This window comes from Hyperolius riggenbachi, chromosome 2 (genome assembly GCF_040937935.1).
Source record: "Hyperolius riggenbachi isolate aHypRig1 chromosome 2, aHypRig1.pri, whole genome shotgun sequence".
In the NCBI taxonomy this organism is placed as follows: Eukaryota; Metazoa; Chordata; class Amphibia; order Anura; family Hyperoliidae; genus Hyperolius; species Hyperolius riggenbachi.
Window position 1 is genome coordinate 101,653,265 of NC_090647.1, and position 16,242 is coordinate 101,669,506.

Sequence of the window (16,242 nt, forward strand, 5' to 3'; positions counted from 1 at the left end):
GCCACAAAAACCTTAGCTGCACCCCTGGAACTGGCCCTAGTACTGGTCCCTCTGTTTCACCACTGGTAACCTATAGTTCATAAAAAATATGCCTCATTAGAACTACTGTTTGCTTTCTAACCTGTAATCAGTTATTGAGTTCCATACAGTAGGTGCTGCATGGGGAAAGGCCTGTGCACCAAATGTTTATATACGTGGATCCTGGCAATAACCAAATCTGTCTTCAATTCAATTCAATTCAATTCACTTTATTGTCATTGTGTAACACAACAAAAAAAATGTTTTCATGACAACCCCACGGTGCATATAGGGAACATAGTGATAGTAACAAGGAAGAGAAGAAATTATACAAGTATGCCAGGTATTACAGATGTTTAAACAATTTGTACACAGTGTTAATTATTTCAGAGAGGATTCAAAGTTCATCAAGTTTATGGCGGATGGGAAAAAGCTGTGTTTCAGTCTGTTTGTGTGTGTACAGATTGATCTAAAATGTTTACCTGATGGAAGGAGCTCAAACGAGGCATTTCCAGGGTGAGTGTTGTCCTTGATAATGTTTTTAGCCCTTCTCACGCTGCGAGTCTTATACAAAAGTTCCAGTGATGGTAGTTCAGTGCCAATAATGGCTTCTGCTGTTTTAACAACTCGCTGCAGGGCTTCTCTAGTAGCCTTTGTGCAGCTGTTGTACCAGGCTGTCATGCAATTGGTCAGAACGCTTTCTATAGTGCATCTGTAGAAATTAACCAGCAGCTTCTGTGGGAGGTTAGCGCTCCTTAGTTTTCTCAGAAAGTAGAGTCGTTGTTGTGCTTTGCCAGATAGAGCTAAACCATTGTCAGCCCAGGACAGGTTCTCTGCGATGGTGACTCCCAAAAATTTGAAGATGGAAACTCTCTCCACAGCCTCTGCATTGATCATTAGCGGTAGGTGAGTGGTCTTTTTGATGGTCCTAAAGTCCAGAATAATTTCTTTGGTCTTCTTTGTATTTAATAACAGGTTGTTAATGTCGCACCATGCAGTCAGGTGGGCACAGTGGAGGGTGCGTGGATAGGCATATAGTTCCAATAGATCTGCTAAGTACTTGGGTCCCATGGGGTTTAGAGCTTTGAATGTCAGCAGGCGGATCTTAAAATGAAGGGTTTTCAGTATTGGGGAGATGTGTGAGCTGCGGAGGGCATTGGCTAGGAGTCTGGCTGCTGCATTTTATACTAACAGTAAAGGGTGCAGAACCTTATCCGGGGATCCAGTGAATAGGGCATTGCAGTAGTCCAGGCGGGAGGATACAAATGCATGAACTAGCGCAGGTAGGCCTTTAGCTGGGACAGTAGCTGCTATGGTGATCCCTATTCCACTGCTTTGTACAAAGCTGCGGTAGAGGATACCATTATATAAACTAAATATATGAATGAAACATTAAAAAAGATTTGTTTAGATGCCTTTCTATAAAATGATTGAAATAGATTTTTTTTGTTTGTTGTGTTTTGAAGAACAATCATTGTCCTGTGCCCAGGATCTGCTCGGGGCGATATCACTCCGGGCTTAGAGGGATAGTCTGCTGCAAGCTCTTAATCTGGCGCTTGGTGGCTGGCACTGAAGTGTTAAGATGTTCCAATTTTACCCCTTTCATGTTTTTCCCTTCACTGCTCCAAAGGGAAATCTTTGCCTAATAAGTTAAGATCTCGCAGCATGTGCTCAGATGGCTGCGAATAGCCATGCCAAGGCCCGGGGGCAGGAATGCAAACGCTACACGACAGGTGACACTTTCCGTTTCACTAACATCTTTGTTCCCCGACACGGGGCTAAGTGATACTTCCATTTTCTAAGAGATAAAATACATGACATAGAAACAATCAGCAGTCAACGATGCTGGTGTGCAGCCCGGAATACTTAGCATCTGTCTATGCCTGTGGAAGGGAATGTGAGGAATTAGCTCAGGGCTTCTCTATCTTCAACACTTTGTGTTCTAAAGGATGTATAAATTGTAAACTGCAAAGTATGCGAATAGAAATAGCAAGGAACAAAGTCACGCTGCAAATTATAAACATCTGCTCTCGGTGTACCCTGTCACAGGAAGATCGATGGATAGATAGATAGACAGACGCCTGACCCAGTACCTCAGCACCAACTCCCTATTTGACGACCCACAATCTGGCCTGCCCACTCAACTGAAACAGCACTCACCAATCACCAAAGTTGTCAATGGTCTCACCCTATCCAAATCTGAAAAGATCAATCCTCCTCTCCTCTCCCACCTGGACTTCTCCTCCGCATTCAAAACAGCAGACCATCCTCTTTTCCTCCAATCCCATTCACGACTACATCCTGGCCTTGTTCTTCTACCACTTCTCCAACTGCTCCTTCAGGACCTCAATCAATGAATCAACCACCCCCACCCACCTCTTGGTTAGGGCCCAAAAAGGCTCTGTCCTTGTCCCATTACTGTTTTCCTTATATAATCCTCTATTGGCAAGATTATCTCCTCCCTGGGCTTTATTTACCATCTGTATACCGACAACACCTAAATTTACCTCTATACCCCAGATCTCTCCACCATCACCATGGACTAGATCTCCTCCTGCCTCTCAGTTATCTCCTCCTGGATGTCCGCCAGGTTCCTGAAGCTAAACCTGAACAAAATGGAATATATGGTTTTCCTGCCCCGTGCAGCAATATCCTTCTTGGAGACATACATCACGGTCAACAGCACGACCATTTGCCCTACCTCTCAAATCCGCTGTCTGAACGTCACCCTGGACTCTGCACTCTCCTTCCCCCCTTACATCTAAAATGTTACCGGGTCCTGCAACTTCCACCTCTGTAACATCTCCAAGATTTGCCCCTTCATGACTCCTGACACTTCCAAACTCCTCAATGCCCTTCTGTCTGGCCTCCCTATAAACCTAATCGCTCCCCTACAGTCCATCATGAAAGCAAACTTTTGTTTGAATTATTAACTTGTCCCATTCCTCAGCTCCTGCTGCCCCACTCTGTAAGGGTCAGTTCACATTTGCTTTAAAAACGTACCCGTGGGATACATTTTTAAAGCTCTGCAGAAATGCTGGAAGCGGATCCTATGTTAAAAATAGGACCCTCTCCCACTTGTGCAGAAACACGGATCCCACACGGATCCGAGTTGCATGGGAAGAAAACATCGCGGAGAGTCTGAATTTGACACTTTTCATCCAGACTGGATGGGAAAGCCTGTGAGAAGGGACCCTGTCCACTCTCACTAGGCTAGTCGCCGCATCTGCATCGCCCGTTTTAACCACATCCCGTTGCCATTGTGACGTCATACTCACATGTCCCGCCGTCCATTCGATCCAGTCTGATGAGCCCGGGGGTGAACAGAAGCATGGGGATTCTCCATTGGGCTCCATTAGACCAATGGGAATCCTCAGCAACAGAGAGAACCAATGTTGAACCAATGAAAATTCTCCGTTGCTAGGAAGAATTGGGACCAGTGGTGGGACGAGCGGTGTCGGCGAGGTGAGTACTGACGTGTAAATAGAGGCATGATCAACGCGTGCACGGACCGGAACATGCCCTACCATCCAGATCAAATCTGTGTCAAATGGATCCGTTTTTCATAAAAACTGATCCGTTTCACACTGATCCGATCTAGAACGGGAGAAGTGTGGACCGACCCTAAATCTGTCCACTGGCTTCCTATTTGCTTCAGAATTAGCTTTAAAGTGACTCTGTAACAAAAATTACAACGTTTTTTCTACCTTCCTACAAGTTCCTAAACCTATTCTAATGTGATCTGGCTTGCTGCAGCTCTTTCTACTATAACCATCTCTGTAATAAATCAATGTATCTTTCCCCTGTCAGACTTGTCGGCCTGTGTCTGGAAGGCTGCCAAGTTCTTCAGTGTTGAACTGTTCCTCTATGCACACTCCAGTGTGTGTTTTATTTACATAAGCCAGCAGCTTCTCTGCTATCTTATCAGTGATAGAAGAGAGCTGGATAAAAATCCTCCTCTGGAGGCTGTGAAAGGAGCTTGTCTGTCACATACTAAGGAATTAACAACATAGGCAGAGCTGTCTGCAGGAAGCCTGCAATGTTCAGTGCATGAGAGAAGCTGGGGACAGAAGGTAAACACACACAAGTGATCTCTTGAGATTCAAAAGGAAGGCTGTATACAGCCTGCTTGTGTATGGATGTATTTTCTATGTGTGGACATACTGTACATCAACCTACTTCCTGTTTTAGTGGACATTTTGTTTGTTTATAAACAAACTTTTTAAAACAGTTTTTGACTACTTTTAATGCGGCGGGGAGCGGCGAAATTGTGACAGAGGGTAATAGGAGATGTCCCCTAACGCACTGGTATGTTTACTTTTGTGCGATTTTAACAATACAGATTCTCTTTAAGATACTGTTGACATTTTATAAATAAAGATAAAACAAACAGTGGATAGTAGCAATGCAGCTGTAGTTAGTAACCAGGGAGCAAGTCCAGCGCAGCCGCTCTTTCCGTCCAACACAGCAGTGCAGATAAAAAGCCACTTGAGTGTGTGGTGAGCTGTATAGTTTGTGCAACAATGGCTCAGCCAAGCAAGCTGCATATACCAAGCTCACCCTCCAGTATCAGTGCAAATGTCCAGGTCAACCCAGGCTAGTAAAGCAGAAGGAGCTGGCTCTGTGTTTACCAAAGCATTCAGTGTGGGATGTGGAGCTGACCCCGCCCACTTATGCGTTGCGCTGATACGTCAGCTTCATCAGGGGGTGTGTCAGGGTAATGTATAATGCGAGTTACGTAAATTGCATAAATTGTTACATCATTTGTTAAAATCCCAGTAACTTGCATGGACTGCACACATTCAGTTTACTGATGGTTAGTGAATATAACCCCATATGTCTACAAGAGGAGGAGGGACTTTGTAGTTCACAAGAAGCAGATGTGATGTGAGCATTTGTATGACCTCAACTCAGAAGTGAGAGGAATATGGAGGCTGCCAAATTCATTCTCTGATACACAATGCCAGTTGCCTGACTTCTGTGCTGATGCTGTGCACTGGCCCAGTTGTCATGGTTTCCTCCGCCTTGCTCCTTTCTTCTTAGTGGTAAGACGCCTGGACCATGGTAACAGCAAAGCGCCTCTTTCCTCCTCGCAGACATAGACATACTGACGTCTCATGCCCCCTACGATGGGGAGAGCGCCGCTGCAGCCGTCTGCAGTGCATGCATTTCACCACCAGGAAGAAAGGAGGGCGGAAGGCGAGGTGGAGGAAACCATGGCAACTGGGCCAGTGTGGAATCAGGTAAAATATGCCTCCCTGACACTACAAGCCACGGTACCCAGTGGCCCGCAGCATCACAAAATACATTTTTATAGGGGGGACAGATGCTTGGGGGGCCCCTATGGATTCGGGGGCTGGGGCAACTGCCCCCTTTGCCTTATTGGAAGTGCCAGCCCTGCATGCTTGTTGCAAGTGTGTGACTCAACAACTTAAAGGGACACTTAAGTCAAACAAAAAAAATGAGTTTTACTCAACTGGGGCTTCCAATAGCCCCCTGCAGCTGTCCGGTGCCCTCGCCGTCTCCCTCCGATCCTCCTGGCCCCGCCAGCAGCCACTTCCTGTTTCGGTGATAGGAGCTGACAGGCTGGGGACGCGAGTGATTCTTCGCGTTCCTGGCCACAATAGCGCCATCTATGCTGCTATAGCATATATCATATACCATATAGCAGCATAGAGGGTGCTAATGTGTCTGGGAACGCGAAGAATCACTCGCGTCCCCAGCCTGTCAGCTCCTGTCACCGAAACAGGAAGTGGCTGCCGGCGGGGCCAGGAGAATCGGAGGGAGACGGCGAGGGCACCGGGCAGCTTCAGGGGGCTATTGGAAGCCCTAGGTGAGTAAAACTCATTTTTTTTGTTTGACTTAAGTGTCCCTTTAAGCCTTAAGCTCAGCATGATAGTCAGGCATAAGGGAATGATGATGGCAGCCTCTATTTACCTCTCACTTCAGGTTCCCTTTAAGCCTGCATTTACTGGTGCATAGCTACTCAAATTATTTTCAGCTTGAAAAGTTCAGTTCTAAAGCTAATACTTATAATTTGCATTAATCAACGCAATTGCTTTCAGAGTGTGCCTTGTTCAATTTTGGATTAATTTAGGCTTTTAACGCTTCTTAGTGGGCAGCTACACTTGATGATTTTGAATGAAGTGTATCAGTGGGTTATCAGCAGTTATGCCATTTCTCTGTGTCCATTTTTGAATGTAATAATAATAATGTAAGCAGTTTGGAGAACACTTCAGTTGTAATATTTCTTTCCTGTGTTGTTATTCTTTGGTAAGTTTGGAGTAAGGTACTGACATCTTGGGTTTGATTCACTAACCGGCGCTAAGTGTTATCGCCGGAGTAAAAAAGAGTTTTCCGGCGCTAAGCCGGTTAGTGTGCCTTATTATTTATTTATTTATTGTATTTATAAAGCGCCAACATATTACACAGCGCTGGACAATAAATAGGGATACATACAATATTTAGAGGTGACATACAGCAAAATGACAATACCTGAATACAAGAAAGATCAGATCATGCAGCACAGTATGAGTACCAGGTAATGCTTAGTCAGTCACTGGATGGAGCATGGAGATTAGGCAAGTTAGGTTCACTCAGATGCATAGCATGGGTTCACAGTAATGGAGGTGCATGATCAGGTTGGACACAAAAGGAGGAGGACCCTGCCCAAAGGCTTACAATCTAAAGGGAGAGGTATGGACACGAGAGGTAGGAGACCAGAGTTCAGTTGTGGGTTTAGAGCACTTGTGAGGGGTAGTAGGCCAGAGTGAAAAGGTGAGTTTTGAGGGCTTTCTTGAAGATGTTGAAGGAGGGGGCTGCCCTAATGGGTGGAGGTAGGGAGTTCCATAGTGTTGGAGCAGCTCTTGAGAAGTCCTGGAGGCGTGCATGAGACTGGGTGATGCGGGGGGAGGTTAGGCGAAGTTCATTGGAAGAGCGGAGTGAGCGGCTAGGTGTGTACCTCTGAGTAAGTTCGAAAATGTAGGTTGGACAGGTTTTGTGGACAGATTTGTAGGTCAGACACAGTATCTTGAATCTGATTCTGGACTGGATAGGAAGCCAGTGGAGGGATTCAAGGAGGGGATCCGCCATGGTGGAGCGATGGGAGCAGTGAATAATTCTGGCTGCTGCATTCATGATGGACTGCAGTGGGGCTGTTCGGGTCATAGGGAGACCTACAGCAGGGCATTGCAGTAGTCAAGGCGGGAAATTATGAGGGCATGGATGAGGAGTTTGGTGGTGGCAGAGGTCAGGAAAGGGCGAATCTTACAGATGTTATGAAGGTGGAAGTTGCAGGACTTTGTGAGGTTTTGGATGTGGGGAGTGAAGGAGAGTGCGGAGTACAGGGTGACACCCAGACAGCGGGCTTGAGAGGTAGGGTGAATATTAGTGTGGTTAACAGTGACATGCACATCTGGGAGGTTTATGGATATCCGGGGTGGGAAGATCATAAATTCCGTTTTGTCTAGGTTTAGTTTCAGGAACCTAGCTGACATCCAGGAGGAGATGGCTGATAGACAGGAGGAGACCTTGTCCATGGTAGTGGTGGATATGTCAGGGGTGTGGAGGTAGATCTGGGTGTCATCTGCATACAGATGATAGTTAAAACCCATGGAGGAGATAAACTTGCCAATGGAGGATGTGTATAGGGTGAACAGTAGGGGGCCAAGGACCGAACCTTGGGGGACTCCCACCGAGAGGTGGTTGGGGGTGGATGAGGACTCATTGAAGGCGGTCATGAAGGAGTGGTTGGAGAGGTAGGATGAAAGCCAGGACAGGGCAAGATTGTGAATGCCCATGGACTGGAGGGACTGGAGGAGTAGGGGATGATCTACTGTGTCAAAAGCTGCTGAAAGGTCAAGAAGGAGGAGAATGGAGTATTTACCTTCAGCTTTAGCTAAGGCAAGGCCTTATCTGAGGTTAGTGTGCCTTATCTGAGTTAGTGTGCCTTATCTGAACTTAGTGCCCCTTAAGTAGCTTTGTGCACACTAAATAGCTTTGTGCACACTAAAAGATGCTCAAAGCTACATCGCACACTGCAGATAAGGCACACTAACCTCAGATAAGGCACACTAACCTCAGATAAGGCACACTAACCTCAGATAAGGCACACTAACTCAGATAAGGCACACTAACCTCAGATAAGGCACACTAACTCAGATAAGGCACACTAACCTCAGATAAGGCACACTAACTCAGATAAGGCACACTAACCTCAGATAAGGCACACTAACTCAGATAAGGCACACTAACCTCAGATAAGGCACATTAACCTCAGATAAGGTTAGCGCTGTAGTTTGTGCCCACTAAGTGATAAGTGAATCAAGCCCCTTGCCTGCTGTGAATGCTGATGTTGTACCATTACTGATCATTTGCCTTTTTTTAAAAATAATCCAAAAAAGGTTTGCTAGATCAGGCTCTCCACTTCTCTTCAGAAGTACATTTCATCCAGAGTAAAATGAGCCATACATTACTGTTCCCCTATGTTGCTGTCACTTACAGTAGGTAGATGAAATCTGTCAGAGCTGACAGGTTTTGGGTTAGTTCACCTCTTCATGGGAGATTCTCAGCATGGCCTTTATTCTTTATAAAGACATTCCCTGAAAAGGATTTATGCAAAGATGCTGGCCAGCCTCCCTGCTCGCTGCACACTTTTTTTGGGCAGTTGGGCAGAGCAACCACCATTCGCTAAGTGCTTTTGAAAATAAAGAAAACCCTGAGAATCCCCCATGAGAAGATAGGCTACTCCAAAACCTGTTGGTTCTGTCAGATTTCTACTACCTACTATAGGTGACCGCAATATAGGAGAAAGTAATCGATAGCATTTTTTTTCATTCTGATTTGAATGTGTTTACATGGCAGCATTAATTATAACACCACATAGTGCTGTCACCTGGTGTCGAAAAACTGGGATTTGTTGCGCCTGAGCACAGCAGCAGCCCAGCTCAGAGGTGACCCCATGGGGGGGGGGGGGGGCGCCTTTCTTGCGCAATGCTGACACTACCAAACACCCAGCCGGTGAACTGGAGCAGCTTCCAACCTCCTGTGGAAAAGGGGCCTTATTTGGCAGCATTTTATCTATGGATTAAGATGTAATGGGGCCCTAGGCAAAATATTAGATTTGGGGCCAGCTTGTGGTTCTTTTTAGTAAACTGAAGTGGAGAGAGGTCAAAGAAGGTGGTAGTTGGGCCCTCTGACACTCCACTAGACCCCAAGCACCTGCCTGGTGGATGATCCTCCTCTGCTCCTGCGCTGGCCAGTTGTGATTGGCCGTCGATGGTTCCTGTGATAGTAACAACCCCAGGCTCGTCTAAAAGGCAGAAGGAGACCAGGACTCAGAGCCGAATGGTGCAGAATTGTGAGATTCGGAAAAGCAATTTGCTAATGATGTTTATACTAACAAAGGCTAGAGCAGACGGGAAATGAGTGACCCATCCCCACTCGGTTTTCCAGGTCTGTAACAGGAACTGGTCATTCGTAATCCAAATGTTCTTTAGGACAAACTAAAAAACTATCACCTCTAAAGAGCTATGACAAGACACGTAAAACAGGGGTGGAGGTGCCCAATGCATAAAACAGGATAATAAAGCGCTTGATCTTATAAACAGAGAAGCAATCTTACCTCTCTTGAAAAATTTGGACCAGTCTATTGAAAAAAGTATTTTATTTGAGCACATAAAATTGACAACACGTTTCGCGGGTGCTTGCCTGCTTCCTCAGGTAAGTGAAAAATACAGGTGCCTCAACTGCTGGGGCTGTGCAGCAAACATGAGCGCCTCTATCCATATAGAGAGATGGTGTGTGCACTCTTTCCCCCATAGCATAGCGCAGGCCCCCAGCTATTAGCGATGGTCAATGAGATGCAAATAATTCCGAGTTGATGTAGGGTTACGCAAATTTATGTAGCTTGAAAGTGGACCGATCAAATTTTACCTCAGCAGAATGATTAGTTAATTTTTCAAGCTGCGTACATTTGCATACACAATTTGCACCTGGTTTACCATCCTTACCAACTACAGAATATCAAACAAGTCACATCACTGACTTGTGATGTGACAAGTCTACTAGTAGTGACGATTCTACTAGTGTTTGGTTAAGGGCTCTGCCTCTGACACAGGAGACCTGGGCTCATATCTTGGCTCTTCCTATTCAGTAAATCAGCATCTATTCAGTAAGAAGACCATGGGCTAGACTCCCTAACACTGCTACTGCCTATAGAGCGCTCCCTAGTGGCTGCAGCTTCGGTGCTTTGAGTCCACCAGGAGAAAAGCGCAATATAAATGTTATTTGTCTTGTATTGTTTAGAATACAATCGAGAATTCCACTAGAAACTAAAACAGCTTTCCAATTGTAAAATGACCAGAACTGCAGCATCGATCACAGTTTGTACATGTGAGACGTCCCCCATCAGTTAGCTTTCTGCACTGAGTTTTGATGTTGTGGAGATCTTGCTCAGTGCTGCCGTTGTCCCTGTCTGTCCTCAGTACAGGCAGAAGATAATTTCAGATGCAGTTTGTTCCATGTAAATGACTCTTGTGCCCGAGCGTCATTCCTGCTTATGTAACGAGAGGAGCTCTCAGCGTCTGGAGATATTAAAGCATCAATAAAAGGGAATTGATAGTGTGCTCTGTTAATCATGACAGGCGACACTGGCTTTTGTGGCCAGCAGCATAAATCATTAGTAGTGGATGCATATGTATGCCAGCCCTCTACTTTACAAACATTAGTGATCCATCACAATGGAGCAGGTTCATTTATTACCCATAGTAATACATAGCATTATCCTCTATAAGAGAAGGTGGAGTGGACTGAATGCTGTTCACTATAGGAGCTGTGCTCCTCTGCATCATGTAATGACAAACAAATGAAGCTTCTACAGTGTCCAAATCTTTTTATTATACCATATTTTTCGGACTATAAGACGCTCCGGACTATAAGACGCACCTAGGTTTAGAGGACAAAAACCAGGGAAAAAATATATAACAAACCCGGTGCATCCATTGTGAAGGGGCATCTTGTGGATTATGCCTCCTTTGTACCTCATGCCCTCTTGTATCTCCCCATGTCCTCCTCTTTCCCCCTTGTGTCCGCTTCTGTTTTCCATGTGTCCCTCTTTATGCCTCTTTGTGTCCCCCTTGTGTCCTCCTCTATGACCCTTTGTGTCCCCCTCTATGCCTCTTTGTGTCCCCCTTGTGTCCTACTCTATGACCCTTTGTGTCCTGCTTGTGTCCTCCTCTATGACCCTTTGTGTCCCCCTCTATGCCTCTTTGTGTCCCCCTTGTGTCCTCCTCTATGACCCTTTGTGTCCTCCTCTATGACCCTTTGTGTCCCCTTGTGTCCTCCTCTATGACCCTTTGTGTCCTTCTCTATGACCCTTTGTGTCCCCCTCTATGCCCCTTTGTGTCCCCCTGTGTCCTCCTTTGCATGGACACAGTACAGGGAGTCCCGGACATTGCAGCGGGTTGCAGGTACATATTGGCAGGCATTCACATGTCAGGAACTCCCTGCATTCAGACTATAAGACGCAGTGACTTTTTACCCCACTTTTGGTGGAGAAAAAGTGAGTCTTATAATCCAAAAAATACAGTAGTTTGGACAGAGTGGTGGAGGACCCTACCTCATTTTTATGGCTGTCTGTGTTCCATGCTTGAAGATTTCTGTGAGGTTTTTATTGTGGTCTATACCCCTAGTGAGATTTTCCTGACTTCCAGTACATGGAGAGGCAGCATGTTTAACAACTAGGAAGCCGTCTCAAACAAACAACTATGTTTAAGGTACAAACTCTCAAGACAGATCATTACAGCTAGAGTTTTTGTTGGATTGTTACATATACATATACTGTGTGTTGAGTCTACTTTTTGTAAGTTAAAAGAGGGAATGTAGCAATATGTCAAATTGCAGTTCAGCCACTAGGTGTCCCACTACTTTTGTAAAACTTGGTTCCCGTCTGGCAGTGTGGCACGGTCACAGGAAATTGCCATCAGATCCCACCAACAGAGAGCTCTGTTGGTGGGGAGAAATCACTTGTGTGCTGTGTTGTGCGGTCCTGCAGCTTGGCCTTAAAGCTGCAGTGGCCCATTTAGTTAAAATTGGCCTGGTCTTTGGGGGGGGGGGGGGGGGGGGGGGGTTTAACACTGCGGTCCTCAAGTGGTTAAGATGCCATCAAAAAAGATACATTTTAGAATGTAAATCAAGGAGAGGAAAGATTTTACAATGGGAAAACACTGACTAAATCCTATACAGTAGAATCTCATTATAGTAAAGTAAACCCCTGAATATAATAAAACTCAGTCCTCAGGTTCCAGCAAATGCGTCTGTATAAATATTCAATGTATGACCAATTCTGATATAGTAAACTTCTGATATAAGAAACTACTTTTCCTGGTCCTTTGGAATTTACTATAAAGGGTCTCTACTGTATAATAAATCTCGTCCTTGCATCCTCCCGTGCCTGTTATGCCTGGCGCACATGCGTGGCATGCGGGAGGACTTCAGACAGTGGCGCGCATGGCCTTGCCCATGCGAGGCTTGCGTCCATGCGTGTGCTGCATGGCTGGGGAGGGAAGGAGCCGTGGTCTAGTGCCCGTTTTTTAGTGGGCGGACCTTTTTACTAGTGAGTTATAAAGGGAAAGTGTAGAACCTGTGCTTCCCCATATTACAAACTGTCCAAGTCTTACACCTCTCAACCCCCTTCCTCCCGCCATTTTGCTGTAAAGTTGTTGCCACCAGGAATCAATTGGAAGAAACTCCCGGTAAGTAAAATAGATCTTGTTCCCCCCTCTCAGGTTTACTTTAACCTAAGATGCACTTCAAAATACAAATAAAAACCTCACACAAACATACAGTATCACAACTTAGTTTTATTAGTAAAGATTTTGGCTGCTCCAGTTTCCCATTGGATGAGATAAATCCCAAAGGATGTTCATGGAGTTAGTTATACAAATTGCTTTACTATAACAATAGCAGCTAAACAGCTTTGTTGTGCAGTGTAGCTACAAATACCACAGATCCATCAGTTATTTCCCACACACTGATATTGGAGGCCTTTGCAATGGTGCTAGAAAATGTACATGGATAAACATTTTTATTAACAGTTTGTGTTTCATGTAGGGCTGAACATCTCTACTAGACCAAAGAGGCTGTATGTTTTATAATCAAGGATTTCAATTTAAAGTGTTTCTTAAAGGAGGTTGTAACATCCAAAAATAAAAAATTGCCTAAAAATAGTGCCCCAAATATATATGTAAAACCCTTTCCAAAATAGGTCCCTAACCGTGCAGTGCCAACAGGACTGTGGGAAGTATTTATTTATTTATTTTTAGCTACAGTAACAAGCTTATCTCAAAATCCAAATAACATAAACTTCCCATTTGTGATAAGATAAGGACACTATGACCAGAAGGTATTTGAATCCCCCGCTAAATTTGAAGTGTTTACATAGTGTTGTAAGCCTGTTATCTAGGTGACATTTGCTGTGGGAGGGACAGTAATCTGTAGAATAAGTGGTAAATTAACACAGAGCTGGGTTAAAAAAAAGGGCAGAAGTGATGTCACTGTTGGCATTACAGAGAAACAGTAAAGATGGAAACCAGCATAAATATTTTCTTTTTTTAATTTTCTGGTAAATCTGACAGTGAACACTAAAAAACAACAGGATAGGTAAAGCTAAATAAAACATCCTTATTGGTTAATTTATTTTAATTTTTCAGTTAATATGGCATTTCATCCTACTTTATATATGTATAATAGAATCTGATATGCACATTAATGTGTTAAAAGTCAGACGCTGCTGAAGTCATCTAAGCAGTTTGTTAAGTCTCTCCCGCTCAGCTACCGGCCGGAGAGAGCGGGATTGAGCGGCTCCTACTATCGCCAATCGAGCAAAGGACTGTGAGTAATAGACATCATTGTCACTTGGATGCCTACTACCTCACGTTTTGGACTAATTACCCCTACATCTACATAGGATACTATAATTCACGTTAACTTTATGAAGGATCGTGAGTATATCAACTTTTAACACATTAATGTGCATATTAGATTCTATCTGGAAATCAGCTGAACTGCCTATCAATTGATGCATAAAAGAAGGGACACTGTAGGAATATACATTATCACATTTACCGGAGCAACTTTGTTATTACTAAATATAGGATTATAAATAAACCTGAAAGGTCGGGACAATTTCTCCCAAAGAGTGCTCATTTTTTGCGCAACTTACTATGCCAATTAGAGAATTTTAGAGTTTTATCATTTTGGCCATTTTTTTCTACTGCAGTAGAGTGACATTTACGAGTTCACCATATTGGTGACTTGAAAACATTTTTGCGCTACGATCACTATTTAGATTGTTATGAATAAAACTTTAGATTTTATTTGAGCGCTGTCTGGATTATCATTATATTGTTTGGTTGAATTTCCGGGAGTGTGGGAACCTCCTATCCAGATTCAGCTGCACACACCAGTAGGCACAACACTGTAGAATTTTTATATTTTAAATTGTGTTTTATTTGAATTTAAAGGCCAATACTTTTCACTGTGAAAGGTTGTCTATTTCATAAGAGTCGTCACCGCCTGTCAGCCGAAAACTTTAATTCCAGCACAGGAGACTTGGTCGCAGCAGTGAGTAACTAATAAAACACTATAATTCGGGCCCCAGCAATTGCTGGAAGCCGAATTATTTCATTCCCCACCATCCATGGCGGCCTCGTGGGGGAATAGTATTTAGCGTCAATTGGAATTTGTGCAGGAGCGGGATAACCCATACCGGCTGTATCCTGCGCGCAAGTCTCCTGCGCCTGTCAGCTGCTCTTGTGCACCGGTGGACTAGCTGACCCCCCCTCCTCCCATAGGAGCCACATCTGAGCACGGCTGCAGATATGACATGTTTCTCTGCTGCGTAGTAACATCACCAAGTGTGACAAGTGGTGCTACAAAGGCTCACAGATTTGCACTTCATACACCTGCACATACTGATAACCCAAATGGGCAAGAGGTGGAAACACGTAACTGGCTTCAGTGGACCCAATAGAAGCTATTATTATCCATCCTGTGAAAGATATTTCACAACATTGCCTAGGGTGGCAACAGTGACCTCTGCACATCTCTACATACATTGTTCTACTGTTTAGATTATTGCTGTATATCTAGAAGTTATCTTTATAGTCCATATACTATTTTAATGACAGCTCTCCTTTAAAAAACACTCCTATAAGGCACTAATTACTGTAGTGCTATATTATGTACGACAATCAATAACCTATCACTTTGTAGACAACACAAGACAAAGTAAAGGTGAGATGGCAATGCTGAAAACAGGCCCTGCTCCAAAAGGTATCGTTTCCCCCTCCAGCATACACTTTCTTTATTGGTCCACCCTTTTTGTGCAGTGGTATGAAAGCAGTGCTGGACTTTCCAAAAAAGTTTGTGTTGCATGGACGAATAAGGTTACCTGAATAGCCTCCACCAATTTGGTATCATGAATTCAGGTTGGAGGTTTACAGGGATATTCCATGGGCTACAAATGGAGAAGAGGTACGTATGGTGAACTCCACAGGGAGGATATCATCTGCCACATACAGGAGGCAGCACATGGAAGGGGGAGGAGGATGTTCTTGAAATTGGGGCTGCTACTCATGCCCTGCTGCATTTGAAACAAGTTTGTGGCTGGACATGGAAGACAGGAGCCACTACATATACACTCACCTAAAGGTGCAAACTGTACCCTCTTTTTCCTATTTGTAGTGGAGATGAGTGGTATGTGCTGTGGCTTCACAAATGCTTTGCTGCATACCTCGGGTGTAACGAGTGGTTATTTCAGTCAACGCTGCTCTTCTATCAGCTTGAATTAGTCGGCCCATTCTGCTCTGACCTCTAGCATCAACAAGTCTTTTTCAACCAACAGAACTGCCGCATACTGGATGTTTTTCCCTTTTCACACCATTCTTTGTAAACCCTAGAAATGGTTGTGCGTTAAAATCCTAGTAACTGAGCAGATTGTGAAATACTCAGACACCTGGCACAGACTGGCACCAACAACCATGCCAAGCTCAAAATTGCTTAAATCACTTTTCTTTCCCATTCTGACATTCCGTTTGGAGTTCAGGAGATTGTCTTGACCAGGACCACACCCCTAAATGCATTGAAGCAACTGCCAATTGATTGGTTGATTAGATAACTGCATTAATAAGAAATTGAACAGGTGTTTCTAATAATCCTTTAGGT